Source organism: Oryctolagus cuniculus, chromosome 4 (assembly GCF_051225735.1).
Source record: "Oryctolagus cuniculus isolate XC-2025 breed Fujian yellow rabbit chromosome 4, ASM5122573v1, whole genome shotgun sequence".
Classification (NCBI taxonomy): domain Eukaryota; kingdom Metazoa; phylum Chordata; class Mammalia; order Lagomorpha; family Leporidae; genus Oryctolagus; species Oryctolagus cuniculus.
The window spans coordinates 69,177,693-69,193,082 of NC_142870.1; the positions used below are offsets into that span (position 1 = coordinate 69,177,693).

At 52.3% G+C, this 15,390-nt stretch overlaps 1 protein-coding gene across 5 annotated transcripts in view; it reads left to right on the forward strand.

Moving 5' to 3' along the window:
* The window catches only part of BOC (BOC cell adhesion associated, oncogene regulated), a 77,854-nt gene that overhangs the window by 3,442 nt on the left and 59,022 nt on the right, over nucleotides 1–15,390 (forward strand). For 4 of the 5 annotated variants that reach the window (XM_008266938.5, XM_089331651.1, XM_002716699.6 and 1 more), the window contains exon 2: nucleotides 1,212–1,450. The exons of the other annotated variant lie outside the window; for it this stretch is intronic. The gene's annotated coding sequence lies outside the window, so the exon portion shown is untranslated. The remainder of the gene's footprint in view (nucleotides 1–1,211; nucleotides 1,451–15,390) is intronic. 5 annotated transcript variants of the gene reach the window in all.

The following is a 15,390-nucleotide window of genomic DNA, read 5'->3' on the forward strand; positions in this document are numbered from 1 at the left end:
GGAGTGGGAAGGGAGAGGGTGTTTGTTTTTAATTTAGAAATCTATGTTTATGAAAAGCTTCCCTAATGATTTTTGCCTCCTTGGAGCCCTGGGGGTTGGTGATGGGTACAGAAGAGGAGGTGGGATCCAGGAAGGAAGGTTTTGGATCCATCTCAGGTGGCCCTGCCCCTAGGGTTAGGTTAGAGCCTTGGGCTGGAGTGTTAGCTCTGCCTGTGGACTCCATTCACCCTGACCCAAACCTCTGAGCTCATCTCCTACGTGTCCAGTCTGTTTGCTTCCTCAAGTGTGCCCAGTCTTTCCTGCCCGTTCTCATGTTATCCTGCTGTCTGCACGACCTTTGACAATTCCTGGGCACATATGGCCAGGCCACTCCATCCCTTTCTCCAGCAGTCCCATAATCAGGTCACCAGCCAACTTCAAAACAGCCGAAGATCTAAATTTCTTTCTTTTTAAAAATTTATTTGAAAGATAGATTTACAGAGAGAGGGAGGGAGAGAAAGAGAGAGGTCTTCCATCTGATGGTTCACTTGCCAAATGGCCGCAACAGCCAGGGCTATGCCAGGCCGAAGCCAGAAGCCAGGAGCTTCTTCTGGGTCTCCCACGTGGGTGCAGGGGGCCCAGGACTTTGGCCATCTTCCACTACTTTCCTAGGTGCATTTGCAGGGAGCAGGATTGGAAGTGGACCAGCCGGGACTCCAACTGGCTCCCATATGCATGCTGGCACTGTGGAGCAGATTTTTTAACCCTTTCTCATTTGTTTCGCTAGCTCCTCCTGGCAACACCGGCTCGTTAGGAACCTGCCGCTCCAGCCTCACTCATTTGATAGCTTATCTTGCTTGCTGCTTTATCATCCAAACCCCATCTTTATCAGCTCATCTTGCTTTGTATGAAGCCTGCTTATGATATGTCCTTCAATATTTGGGGAATTCTGCTGAAGATAGACTGCTGGATGCAAAAGTCCTTGTTCTGTAAAATGTATGCATTGTTCTTCATTCACTGTTCTCTGTAAGGCTCGTCAGGAGCCAGGTAACTGGACACTCAAGGAGGTCCATGTGCCTAGAAAAATGGCAGTCCCTCTGTTTTCTTATTTATACAATGGATTAATAGGGGATTGCTATTGTTTATAGCAATGCACCTTATAAAAGCAAATAACTTAGACCTGTTTGTTTACTTGGTTGTTCAAAAGATGAGACAATTTTCTTTATCCCCAGTCCCAGGGCAAGCTTCCTGGAATCCATGACCCGTGCAGTCTTGTCAGCATTCGCACCATCTGAGGGTAGCAGCGAAGAAGTAGAAGAAGTGGGTGTAGACTTCTGCTCACGGTTTAGTAACTCTGGACCCTGGGGGCAACCATTTTCCCACATTTTGCATTGCACTTGAAGATGCTGTTTCTCATTCGTTAAATACTGGAAGAATCAAGCATTGAGTGGAATCTGGATCCGGCTTCAAGGTTGGTTCTGGTTTGGTTCACGTCTTCCTCTCGTCAAAGCCTCTGGTGCCATGGGAACCCTGCCTAGCGCTGGGCGAACTCCCTCAGACACGCTGGGTACAAACGACTTGCCGTGGGGTTTGGAGTCCAAGTTTGCTGCGGGGAAGTCTCATAGCTTTGGGTGAGGCACACCCAGTGTTTCTATGTCTGTCCGTGGTATTGTAGTGAGCGCCCTGGACACTGTTTATCTCCCAAAACCCAAAGGGGTTCTGCTGCGTCCCACCTCCTGGCATAATGCGAGGGAATAATTTCTCCTTTTCTAATGGTGGATTTGGCCTTATCTTCAAAGAAGGCTTTTGATGTTTGGGGCAGCAGGAGGAAATCATAGCTGGTAATACGGAGTCAACGTAATTTGGTTGCCAGAGGAAATGTGAGGAAAGACTCAACTAGTTCTCCTGGTTAGAAACGGGAAGGTACTCAGTGTGGGCAGGGCAAGGAGGGCTTAAGGATAGGAGCGGGGAAGGAGCCCAGCAGTGGAAAGTGTGGCCAAAGAATGTTTATCCTCCAAAATGCGTTTGGACAGCCTTGGACAAGGTGAGGGCGGCGAGGCGTGTGTAGGTGGGAGCCTTCGTCCTGCCCCCAAGCTTTTATTGAGTGCTTGCTGTGTGCCTGGCATCCCAAGCCCAGGCTGGCAGGGATCATACCACAGCCCGCCCTGTCCAGGATTCCAGACAGTAGGAACCCCAAAGTTCAGGCACTGGGAGTGGGGTGGGGGAGGAGCGACTCCCCGAGGGTTGGGCTAAATCCTAAAGGCAGGCATGGGCCTGGCAGTGCCCAAGTGTTCTTTTCTGAACTCTGCCCGTCTGTGTGGTTCATTATTCACCGTCAGCACACTCAGTTTTCCTCAGTGGATGGTAAACTCGTAAGTATGCTGGAGACGTGAAATTTCAAGGGCAGAGGATTTTCTCTTTTAAATTTTAGGAAAATTAAAACTTGGGATCTCTGCATTGAATGCAAACTCTCAGAAATCTGGGTCTTAGGCACTTTTTTTCTAAAACAAGTTACTGAATAGCTTCCCAGGGGAGAAGGGACAATATGTGTTTTTCTTTCTTTTTCGTGTACATCAGGTTTTAGCTGCGAATTCTGGAAACAGGCTTGAAGTCAGCTTTTTTTACCTTCTAATTCTATTTGCCCTTTGTTCTGCTGTCTACAGTAGGTCTGCCTGACTCTAAAATCCTTCTCAGAGCAGTGGGTGAGGGGACATTTATTTTAGGGACAGTTGCCCAGAAAGCCCCCTGGCTGCCGAGAAGTCCGAGCTGTTAGGGGTGAGGTGTGGACCCCGCTGGTCTTGGCTTCCCCCATCTGGTCTGGGCTCTTGAAGACAATCCTCCTCCACTTTACCTGACTCTGCCAATATTTTTTCAGATTAATCCCAGCCAAGTGCTTTTACTAGTCTGAACTTACCTAATATTACAGTCCCAGCCAGTTTATTAGGTATGGGTCACAGTTAATTGGAGAAGAAAATTGGGGGGTTCCATGTTTATTAGTTTTCTATGAAAGCAGAGACTGCCCTTAATTATTTCACAGAGCATCTTCCCCACTCAACTGTCTTCTGCCTTCTGTCTCATAACTGTCAGTCCACGGTCGCGTTCCTGTCGCTCTTGCCTGCGACAGAGCTGTGCCCCAGGGAGGGGTGACTTGGTGATGCTGTCGGTCAGTACTGTGCCCTCTTTTGCAAGTGAGACCCCCTGAACTTGTAGAAATTTGCAGCTCCTTACCTCTCACATCATAAATGGGTATCTTGGGAGTGAGCAAGTTATATGAGACCCTGCTGCCTCGGAGCTGAGAGTTAGGTTCCAGTGGCTCTCCCAGCATACCTGCAGCCTTTCCTGAGACCTCATGTGGCCTGCTACCTGCAACAGCCCTGTCAGCCCTGGTGAAGGCCCCGCAGTCAGGGGGGCTTTCATCGCACAGGCTCCTGTTGTCCACCATGAGCCTAGGGAGCGAGACGCAGCTTTAGACTCCCTGGACCACATGCCTGGTAGCACGTTTCACTGGGTGCTGTGGCACAGTGCGGGGAGCCCAGCTGTCCTCCTTGGGAGAGGAGCAACAAGGTGGCTTTGGATACGTGGGCTTCACCTAAGCAGCTGGTCCCCTTGCCACTGACCCGCCATCCGGGACTTGGGTGTCCAAGGAAAGCAAGTTGCCTGGAGGCGGTACTGTGATGGAAGTCATTTTCCGTGTCCTGCTTTTGTAAATAAAGCCTTGTGTTTCTGTGGTGAGCCTCTCCCCCATGAGGGGCGGCGTGCATGAGCAGCAGGTACCCTCCCTCATGGTAAGGAAGAATGATTATCCTCCCATGTCAGGAAGGGAAGCAAGCAAGGGAGCCCGGGTGGAGACCAGCTAATCCAGTGTCAAAGAGGTGGTGCAGCCTGCCTCCGCCTCCTCGTTCCAGAGAGAATGATAGCTGCCATTCCGTGAGCGCCTACTGTGTGCCGGGCCCTGGGTTGAGCACGGCAGCATCATCCCTGCCATCCCCCAGGGGTCTCGAGAAGATGGGCGTTGTTATCCCACTCTGCAGATAAGAGAGCTGAAGCTTAGACCATTGCAGTGACGTGTTCTGCCGTCACAGCTGGCGGGTGGCACAGCCAGGACTTATTTTATTTATTTGAAAGAGTTACAGATAGAGGTAGAGACACACAGAGAGAAAGGTCTTCCATCTGCTGGTTCACTCCCCAAATGTTTGCAATGGCCAGAGCTGAGCTGATCAGAAGCCAGCTCAGGGGAGCTATTCCAAGTCTCCCATGTGGGTGCAGGGCCCAAGGACTTGGGTCATCCTCCGCTGCTTTCCCAGGCTCACTAGCAGGGAGCTGGATTGGAAGTGGAGCAGCCGGGGCTCAAACCAGCACCCATATGGGATGCCAGCGCTGTAGCTGGGGCTTTAACCTGCTGTGCCACCGCACCGGCCCCCAGAGCCAGGATTTTCTTGCAGGACTACTGACTTCCAAACTCAGTTTTCTTAGAAGAAAAAAAAAAAATACCCAGACTGTCCCCCGGAGCAGAGCCCCCTCAGTGTGGAAAAGAAATAGTCATTTCTTTTGCAGCTAGCAAAGGGGAAAGGGGTAGGTGGGGACCTTTGTGAGATTTGCCCAAGAGATGTGAATTTAAAACCAGGACCACAACTGGCAGGTTCTGGATGACTTAGCAGCAGCAGCAGCAGCCTGCGGGAAGCCTCGTGCCTCTGTGGCACAGCTGTTGTCAGCCTCTGCAGCCTGTGGTGAAAGCCACCTGCGGCTTGGGTTTCATCTCAGAACATGCCCCTTGCCTTTTGCTTCCTGCTGGGGCATTGTCTGCATTGGCTGTCCAGAGTCTCTGCTCCCACTGTGGCTGCCAGGTGAATCCTTTTGCTCCCAGGGATCTCTGCAAGTCTGATCAAGCAGGTGCGCTGTGCCCTCTGTGGAGTGAGGGGGAGAAGGGGTTTGGCCCAGCAGATACTTTTACTGGTCAGGAGAAGCGGCAGCTTGTACAGAAAAACACCCTGGGGAAGGAAGTAGCAGCTTTTGACAGACAGGTAACTGACAGGAGATGCTACCTTCCAGGCAAATGCTCTCAGGGCAGCCAGCAGAAAGAATTCGACAGGCAGTTACCTGCAGAAGAGCAAAGCAGGCCTCTCCCTGCAGGCTTGGGAGGGTGGTGGAGATTTGCGGTGGTGGTTCTTGTTTTTTTCTGTAATAAACATGGAAAGCCTGAAGCCACAGTGTGCTGAGCTTTGAGGGGACACAAATAGAATTATGTGACCAGCCACTTAGGAAGGGGAGAGGAGGAGAGCCTGGAAACTCTGTCTTTATTGCCGTGTCTTTGCAAGCTGCCTTCCCAGGGCACCGTGAGGGCGCAGTGAAAGGACGCACGAGAGCCCTCTGCGTGGAAAACGTTGCTCCTCACCTCGAAGCCCAAGCTTCTGGCTTCTGTGCGCACTCACGATGAGTTAGGAGGTGCAGAATTCCAGGGAACTGGCCACAGGTCAGGGTGGGCATCTGCTTCTGTGGCTGTGTGTTGATTTTTCTCAGGGCAGTGCCTGGATCAGAAGGGGTCTAGCCCTCAGGGTATGGTCAGAAACTCTCACGAGGGGTCTGAGGCTCCAGCAGGAGTCACGGTCAGGGGCAGGCGCTCATGGGCACAGCAGTTAAGATGTCATCACTGGGGAGGCTCCAAATCTGTATCAGAGTGCCTGGGCTCAATCAAGTCCTGGTTCTGTTCTGCATTCTGGCTTCCTGGTAATGCTCACGCTGATGGATGGCAGGTGATGGCACAAGTCCATGGGTCTCTGCTACCCACATGGGAGGCCCGAATTGAGTTCCTGGCTCCTGCCCAGTCTGGCCAGGGCCATTGCAGGTATTTGGGGGAGTGAACCAGTGTATGGGAGCTCCCTCTGTCTGTCTCCATTTCTCTGCCTTTCAAATCAAATTAATAAAGGTTTATAAAGAGGAACTGATGACTAAGGATCCTGGTCCATGTTCTTCCTTGAGAGAGGAGGGAACAGGAGGAGTCAGGGAGTTCCTGGGGTAGCTCATCTGCCAGGCGGAAGTCTGGAATGGGTCATATTAGGAAAAGGGCGGGGCCGGCGCCGTGGCTCAATAGGCTAATCCTCCACCTTGCGGCGCCGGCACACCGGGTTCTAGTCCCGGTCGGGGCGCCGGATTCTGTCCCGGTTGCCCCTCTTCCAGGCCAGCCCTCTGCTGTGGCCAGGGAGTGCAGTGGAGGATGGCCCAGGTGCTTGGGCCCTGCACCCCATGGGAGACCAGGAGAAGCACCTGGCTCCTGGCTCCTGCCATCGGATCAGCGCGGTGCGCCGGCTGCAGCGGCGGCCATTGGAGGGTGAACCAACGGCAAAAGGAAGACCTTTCTCTCTCTCACTGTCCACTCTGCCTGTCAAAAAATAAAAATAAAAAATAAAATAAAAAATTTAAAAAAAAAGGAAAAGGGCGGAAGTCTAGAGAAAGGTAACTGGTGCCGGAGGGGACGGTGTTTCTGAAGCCACTTCCAGGTGTGTGTCATCCTGGTTAAGGGAAGCTTTGGAAGCAGACAGACGTGGGCTGCCAGTCACTAGGCGTGTGACCCTGGGCTCACTACCTAAACACTCAGACCCCAGTGTCCTGGGATGGTGGCCCAGGAGAAGCCAGGTGATACGTATAATGCATGTGAAATGCCCTGGGAGCAGTCGGTAGGATGGAGTGGGTTCTTGGCGGGGTTGGGCAGCTTGAAGGGTGAGTAGGCAGGAGGCCCTGCCGATGGAGCCCCCTTCGGCTCGAGGTCCATGAGAGAAAGGAGTGAGGGGTTGGAGAGAGTGAGGAGCACGTGCAGGGCTGTGCCCAGAGGCACTGATGGGTGCTAGTGCTCGGGCCTGCCCTTCCTGACTCGGTATATCCCACCCTCCAGTTACAGCAGAAATCCCACGGCCATCCCTGGCCCTGTGCTTGCCCTCCTGCTCCACTTCAGAACAGCAAGTAGTGCTGGCTTTATGGCTTCTCACCACCCTGGCCTTCCGTCAGTGTTTCTGACCTGGGATATCCCAATAGCTGCACCTGCCTCTCCCTTATCTGCCCATCGCCGACCCCCTGCTCCCTCCCCACTCCTGCACCCTGGTCCTTTCCTAACCAAGAACTCAGTACACTTCCCAAACAGAAGCCAGTTGGATCACTCCTCCACCCAGAACTCTGCACGGCCTCCCCTTTCATGCAGAGAAAAATCCAAACACTTTATAGTGCCCTCTGTCCCACCTCCTCCTGCTCTGACCACCCCTCCCTGGGGTCCACTCCCACAGTGCAGAGCCCTCTTTCTTTCTCCTCAGTTTGCTGAGTGTTCTCCCTCCTCAGGGCTGGCAGTTGCTTTGCCCAGATAATCTGCACAGCTCCCTCCCTACTTTGCATCAAGTCCCTGCTCCATTGTTGCTGAACCCCACCACCCATTACTAAATAGCATGCTCACCATCTTCCTATTTATAGCAGCTATTTATATAGCATTTATATCATATTAGGTGTTGTAAATCATCTAGAGATGACTTAAAAGTATTTGGAAGGTTGTGCATGGCTGCTTGCAAGTACCATGTCAGTAAACAAGGGTATTTCAAAATGTGGAAAAATGGAATTAAAAGTTAAGTTTGTTTTAGTATGGTAAAATTTTGGACTCCATGTGTAGTTCTTTTGTAACACACGTTTCCATGAGCTTTTTGGAAACTCCTTGTATAAGGAACATGAGCATTTATGGATTTCGGTGTATCTACAGATTGTGGTACCTGTAGGGAATGCTGGAACCAATCTCCCACTGACTCTGTGTGGATTTATTTAAGAATTGCATTCTGGGGGTGTCTGTGTGGGGGAATATAGAAGAGGAAGTGATGATGGTTTTGATAATGTGTTTTAGAAAAGTCGGAGAGCAGTGTGCAAGGCCACAGCAGAGAGCCTAGTCCCCTTTCTCTTCGAATGTCCATGACCATGCCAGCCGTCACATCTGCAAGTGGGTTTTGAGAATGGATGCTCTGCTCCTTCCTCCTCACTCTTTTTTTATTTTTAAGATTTATTTTTTTATTTATTTGAAAGAGTTAACAGAGAGACAGAGACAGAGAGAGAGAGGTCTATCTACTGGTTTACTCCCCAAATAGCTGCAACAGCCAGAACTATGCCAATCCAAAGCCAGGAGCCAGGAGCTTCCTCCGGGTCTCCCACATGGGTGCAGCGGCCAAGGACTTGGACCATCTTCTACTGCTTTCTCAGGCCATAGCAGAGAGCTGGATTGGAAGAGGAGCAGCTGGGACTCGAACCTGCATCCATATGGGATGCCGGTACCACACTGCATCACAGCACCGGCCCCTCATTACTCTCTTAAGAAGACCTTACTCATGCTTGTTTTGTGCCCAGCGATCTGCACAGCCTGACTGGGAGATGCAGAGAAGCCAGGCTTGTCCCTCATGTGTGCAGTGGGGTTGGTCGTCTGGGATTTCCTGAGTGTGCCTGGCCATCCACTTTGCTGCTGCTTTCCTGTAGCAACCTGACTGGAGCCGGAGTTCAGTTGAATCTGGCTTGGAACCACAACCCAGGGACGTGGGACGAATTTGAGACTAGATCCTGTGCTGGGGCTGCTCTTGGACAGCCAGGAGTCCATGGAAGTGAGGAACAGCACCTTTAGGTGTCTCTGTCCACCTGGAGGGGCATAGATCTGACATTAGATTGTATTGCACTTACTGCCAACTTGGGTCTAGATCTACAAGTGCAGGGAGAATAAACACAGGAATAAAGAGGCCAACGGATGCTCACAACAGAAGTGGAAAACTGTGCCTGAGGAAATATACTGCCAGACCCCCAAGCCCAAGGGGAACCAAAGCCTCTTCCTCCACTTGTTTTTTTACATTAGTAGCCTTTTTTGAGTAATTTTAGATTTACAGGAAAAGATTAAGCGAAAAGTACAGAGAGTTGCAGTTGCATGCCATTTAAAAAAAAAAAAAGATTATTTATTTGAAAGGTAGATTTACAGAGAAACAGAGGTAGGGAGAGAGAGAGAAAGATCTTCTATCTGCTGGTTCACTCCCCAAATGGCTGCAAGGGCTGGAGCCGATCCAAAGCCAGGAGCCTGGAGCTTGGAGCTTCTTCCAGATCTCCCAAGTGGATGCAGGGGCCCAAGGACTTGGACCATCTGCTGCTGCTTTCCCAGGCCATAGGAGAGAGCTGGGTAGGAAGTGGAGCAGCCGGGACTCGAACTGGCACCCATATGGGATACTGGCATTGCAGGTGGCAGCTTTACCTGTTATGCCACAGTGCTGGCCCCACTTGCATGCCAGTTTACTCCCATTTTACTTAACCCAACCAGTTCCCTTTGTAATTCTTATCTTACATTGGTGTCAGACTTTCGTTAATATTTACATATTATTGACTGAAGTCCATAGTGTACCTTAGGGTTCAGAGTTAGTGTTGTATGTCTTCTGGTTCTGACATGGAGCCACCAGTATAAGAGCATACAGAGTAATGTGTTCACTGCCCAAAACCCCCCCTTTCCTTAGCTGGTTCATCTCGCCTGCCCTTCCCCCAAGCCCCTGGCCACTACTGATTGTTTGACTGTCTCTGGCTTTTCCAGATTGTCATATAGTTGGAGTTACTTGTGCTGTAGCCTTTTCATGGGAGTATCTTTCACTCAGCAATCTCCTCTGTCCAGTTTTGAAAGTGGCGGGGTGGGGGGGAGGGGGGCGGCACTGTGACGCAGTGGGTTAACGCCCTGGCCTGAAGCACCGGCATCCCATATGGGCACCTGTTCTAGTCCTGGCTGCTCCTCTTCTGATCCTGCTCTCTGCTGTGGCCTGAGAAAGCGGTAGAAGATGGCCCAAGTCCTTGGGCCCCTGCCCCCATGTGGGAGACCGAAAGAAGCTCCTGGCTCCTGGCTTCGGATTGGCACAGCTCCGGCCGTTGCGGCCAACTGGGGAGTGAACCAGTGGATGGAAGACCTCTCTCTCTGCCTCTCCTCTCTCTGTGTAACTCTGACTTTCAAATAAATAAATAAATCTTTTTTAAAAAACAGTGGCTTTCTCTCCATTCCTGCTCCATGGACTCATTAAGCTGGTTGTGGGGGTGGTGGCCCAAGGAGTGGGAGAGAGGGGCCTAAGCCCCAAACCCACGCACTGACCCACCTGACCAAGGCCCTGCAGGCCTACACTGCAGCCCCTGAATGTGCCTGGCCCTCGTGCTACTGGAGTTTAACCCACGCTGGTAAACCGTCAGGAGCCGCTCGCTGTGTTTGGGTTACACATCTGGAAGTACCAGCTGTGCAGCCCTTCCATCGCAGTCCTGAATAGCAAGACAGCAGGAGCACAGCGGTTTGTTTTACTTGCTCTGGAGCTGCAGGCAAGCTGGGGAAGCAAGTGTTCCCTGGGCAGACAGCGCTCCTGCACCCCCATGTCCGGTGGCGAATCGCAGGTCCCTCAGCCTCAGAAGTCAGGGGTCAGGGCCCTGCCCAAGTTTCAGCGCTGTCTATGTGGAGCTCGGGCATGATTGAGCAGTGAGGCCTGTTTCATGGTCTTTAAGGAGGAAGACCAATCAGGTGCACTCCATGGCCTTGAGAACTAGGATTCCTGGGGAATTGGGGGGCAGACCCCCAGTACTTAGGCCAACAGCAGGCTCTCTGGGGCACAGGTGATGAGGGTGTGTTTGATCATGGAAGCAGGAGGGAGCTCCTCCAACCCCACTCCAAACTCTGCACTACTCCTAGGGGGAAAGGAAAGTGCGTGTGAATGGGGGGATCGCGTGGAAGATTGGGACCCAATGGGAAAGGTCAGGGCTGAGGAAGAGGAGGAGTCCTAGGCAGAGTGAGTTCCAACCCTGGGGAACAGGGATTTAAAGTCAGACCTCAGCTCCCATGGCTTCTTGTCTGGCGTAAATGGAGCTCAGGCCCACCAGGACCTTCTCAGGCTGAAAGCTGCCCTCCAGGCGTGTGGGTTCAGAACAGAGGATGAGACTCATGGGGCGTCTTGCAGGCTCAGCTTTCGGGCTGGGGAAGTGCCTCCCTGAAGACCCAAATCCAGACAGCTTTCGGTTTTCTTTCTTCGCCTGGCCCAGCACCAGTCTGCAGCTGACTAGGGACTCTTGAGGGGCTGCCATTCTGTGCCCCTACCTAAGCCATCCCGGTCCCGGGTTGTCCCGGAGACTCTGAGCACTAAGGCAGGGGAGTGCTTCAGGCTCTCTCAGCTCTGCAGAGAGCGGCATTCTGCGGCCACCTTGTCCTGATAGTTAGGGAGTCAGGGTGGAGGCTCTGGGCCCTGGTCTTCTGGTGTTCACTGCAGGGGGAGGGAGGCTGTTGGTGGTGACTGACCATGCAGAAGCCTTGGTGTTTGCCTCAGCTGACCCCGAGAGCAGGGGATGGAGGACCGTTTGAAGCTTATGAGTGAGGGACTCGTGTCCTTTACGAAATCCAGCCTTCGCCCTATGTGTGTCCCCCTGAGAGGTGCAGTGAGAGCCCAGGGGAGGAGCCCCAGGTGGGCTTCTGTAGATGCGTGGCAGGCGGAGTGTGCCTGTGAGCAAGACCACTTTTTCTGAACCAAAAGGGAATTACGTGACCTGATGAAGCATTTTTTGATACGTATTTCTTTTTTGTGTAGGAGTAAAAAAAATGTCAAAAAGATTAATTTTATAACTATCTTGTGGTACATTGAAAACAACTATTACCTAAGACGGGTGCTGTGGCGTAGTGGGTTAAACCGCCACCTACCTTGCCGGCATCTTGCATGGGCGCGAGCTCGTGTCCTTGCTGCTCCACTTCTGATCCAGCTCTCTGCTAATGTGTGTGGGAAAGCAGCAGTGGATGGCCCAAACTGGGGTCTCTGTCACCCAGGAGACCTGGCTGAAGCTCCTGGCTTCGGTCTGGCTCAGCCCTGGCCACTGCAGCCATTTGGGGAATAAGCCAGTGTATGGAAGACCTTCCCCCCTCCCCAACTCTGCCTTTCAAATAAATAAATACATCTTTTTTTTTTAAAGTTACCTTTAGTACAAGGAGTGGCATTCTGCACAGAGGGGGCTGTCCCAGAACCTCCCAGTGGTGCCATCCTCTGTCAGAACCAGAGGTGCCATCCTCTGTCAGAACCAGAGGTGCAGGAAGGCACAGCGTGGGCCTTGCCCCACCTGGAGCCTCAGCAGGTGTGGGTGGAAGGAAACGTTTGCTGTGGTCTGGGTCTCTCTTGACTCACTTGGCAGAGCAGTCCTTACAAACAGCTCAGGCCTGCACGGCGTGGAGCAGGGTGGCCCCTCAATAACTAAGTTATCCGTGCTCTGAGAGCCAGGAAGCAAAAAGGAACTGCGTGTCTAGTGGAGGTGGAATACAGGGCAGGCAGAACGAATCTTCCCCACCTGGGAAATTCACCCAGTGCCAGTGCCGACACTGGTGGGAGGGGGAAGGGCAGGGAGCCTGTCCCTTAGCATCTCAGCCAAGACCAAGCATGTTTCCCTGCCTTGGGCTGGAGGGGTTCTGGTCTGTCTCCCTGGTGGGAGGAATGCCACCCACTACAATGCGTGATGCCCACTGCCGCCTGCCTCTCTGCAGTCTCCTTTTGAGCTGCCCCTGCTTACGCACGTATCCAGCCCTAAGAAGCATGGCCCAAGAGCAGCACATTCGGGCCTCCTCCCGCCTTGGCCACAGGGACCCAGAAATGGGTGGAACCATCGAGAGCAGCCTTGAGCACTGAGCCTGTTGCCCTCAGGACACTCGTGTCCCAGTTTCTGAATATTTCCCAAGTTGTAATAAGAGATCATTCTGCACTGAATTGCATTTATTCACTTGATCTCCTTAGAAGAGTGCTTGGCTCAGCATAGATGGTTACCAGGTTCTTCTTCTCTTCTCCTCCTTCACCTCCCCCTCCCCCTCTCCCGTCCCCTCCCTTCCCCCTCCCCTTGGGTGGACACTAGGGAGATCAAAGGGGGAATTTCCTCCTCCCCCCAGCCCAGGAAGCCTGCCTGCCTGCCAATGCGCTTTCCTTTAGTTGGGAGGCCACTGGGTGGGTGGGTATTCCTGAAATGTGGTGCTGGATTAGGAAGGTTTGAGAGGATCTTGTTCTAGTTATCCTATTGAAAAAACAAGTTTTATTTATTTGTTTTTTAACTTAACTCAGGGCCAGGTATTTGGAGAAGCAGTTAAAACATCACTTGGGATGCCCACATCCCATATTGGGGTACCTGCTCTACCTTTTTTTTTTATTTGAAAGACAGGGTTTTTTTATTTGAAAGAGTTACAGAGAGAAACAGAGACAGAGAGAGAGGTCTTCCATCCACTGGTTCACTCCCCAGATGGCCACACCACCTGGTGGTGGTGGTAGTTGTGGTGGTGGTGGGTTTGGTGTGATCTTTCAGAGAGGAGGTGCTACTGATTTAGCTGGGGAGGAAAAACTCAGGGAGAACAGGGGAGACTGGAGCAGGGCTGCTCTGTGCCTGTCGGTGGGGGGGATGGGGCAGGATTCTGAGAACAAGGGCTCCATCTTCAGACCTGCTTTTCTGGGAGCTCACAGGCAGGCTGCAGGCCTCCTGCACTTTCAGCGCCTGTGTGCCATTCTGAGTTCTGTTTTATTCATTTTGGAGTTGGCAAGAGAGGACAGGCAAGGAATGGGACTCTTCCTCCAAGGGTGGGGGGGATGGAGGTTTCCAGACTCAGGAGAGCACTGCAGCTCGGCTGCTCTTTTTTTTTTTTTTTTTTTAACATTTATTTATTTATTTGAAAGAGTTACACATGGAGAGGAGAGGCAGAGGGGCGGGGGAGGGAGGTCTTCCATCTGCTGGTTCACTCCCCAATTGGCCGCAATGGCCGGAGCTGTGCCGATCCAAAGCCAGGAGCCAGGAGCTTCCTCTGGGTCTCCCATTCGGGTGCAGGGGCCCAAGGACTTGGGCCATCTTCTATTGCTTTCCCAGGCCACAGCAGAGAGCTGGATCAGAAGCGGAGCAGCTGGGTCTCGAACCAGCGCCCATATGGGATGCCGGCGCTGCAGGCGTTACCTTCTATGCGATAGCGCCGGTCCCTCAGCTGTTCTTATTAGGTAGGACATGGCGAGGGCAGTTAAAGGTATTGGGCACAGGTGTGGGAGGCACATGCAGATCTGACCTGGGGTACAGCAGGCAGAGGCCCCAGGCAAGGGGCGACAGACCCAGGACAGATGGAGGGGGAGTCTGCAGGGCCCTCCCATGCCCTAATGCCCTGCCTGGTCTTTTTCAGTTTAATTCGCTCCTATACATGCAGATCTCTCTCTCTCTCTCTCTCTCTCTCTCTCTCTCTCTCTCTCTCTCTCTCAGTGTGTGTGTTTTAATTTTTATTCTTGGCAGAAGTTAAGACACAGAATGGATTTGGAAGGAGATGAAACCAGCCTGGGTATATGTTGGGCAGCAGCGGCAGGTTCATTCCTGGAGTGGGAGGGCTGGGGCTAGGGGGCAAGGCTGGGGCTCTGAGGTGGGGATGGGGAGGTCTTTCTCCCCCTCCCTGTGGGGGCCAAACTGAAGACTCCCCTGGGAAGGCCGGAAGCTGGAGACTGGGCTCCTACCCCTTGTGTGGTTGAGCAGCAGAGCAAGTTCCAATGGAGTAGGAGCTCCCTGGTCCGGTCTGGTGTCACGTGGGTGTGGGGCCCCTGAGTCACCAGCATGTCTTCTTCTTGGGGTCTCTGAGCCCCTTGGGAGTGTTCCTGCTTTGCTGTGTGGTGGCTCCCTGCCTTTGAAGTACAAACACTCACAGTTGGGGCTGCTTGGAGAACACCGCTGCCCTGCTGACCTCTTCCTGGCTGTCCCCCACCCCCAGCTTGGGAAGGGGGAGGGCAACTTGTGGTGCAGGCACCTGTTTGAGTGTCTCCTTTGTTTGCATGTCTCAACCCCCAAAGCCCTCCTATTATTGGATCTTTATTTCTGTGTGAAGGAGAGAAAACCGATAGTCTAGGAATCTAAAAGTCTGGCAAATATCTGGGGAAATCTAAGAGAAGCTTTTTTTTGGGGGGAGGGGGCAGAATTGGCTTGTTTCTGAAAAATGTATTAAGATATTCAATTTATAGAATGAGAAACATGAGCTGTTTATGATAGCTTTAAAAATCACAAGAGTTGCTGGCACTGCGGCACAATAGGCTAATCCTCTGCCTGCGGCACCGGCACACCGGGTTCTAGTCCCGGTCAGAGCATCAGATTCTGTCCCGGTTGCTCCTCTTCCAGTCCAGCTCTCTGCTGTGGCCCGGGAGTGCAGTGGAGGATGGCCCAAGTCCTTGGGCCCTGCACCCCATGGGAGACCAGGAGAAGCACCTGGCTCCTGCCTTCAGATCAGTGCGGTGCGCCAGCCGCAGCAGCCATTGTGAGTTGAACCAACGGCAAAGGAAGACCTTTCTCTCTGTCTCTGTCCACTCTGCCTGTCAAAAAAAAAAAAAAAAAAAAAAAAAAATCACAGGAGTTTCTTTAAAATAATATAGGAAGAAA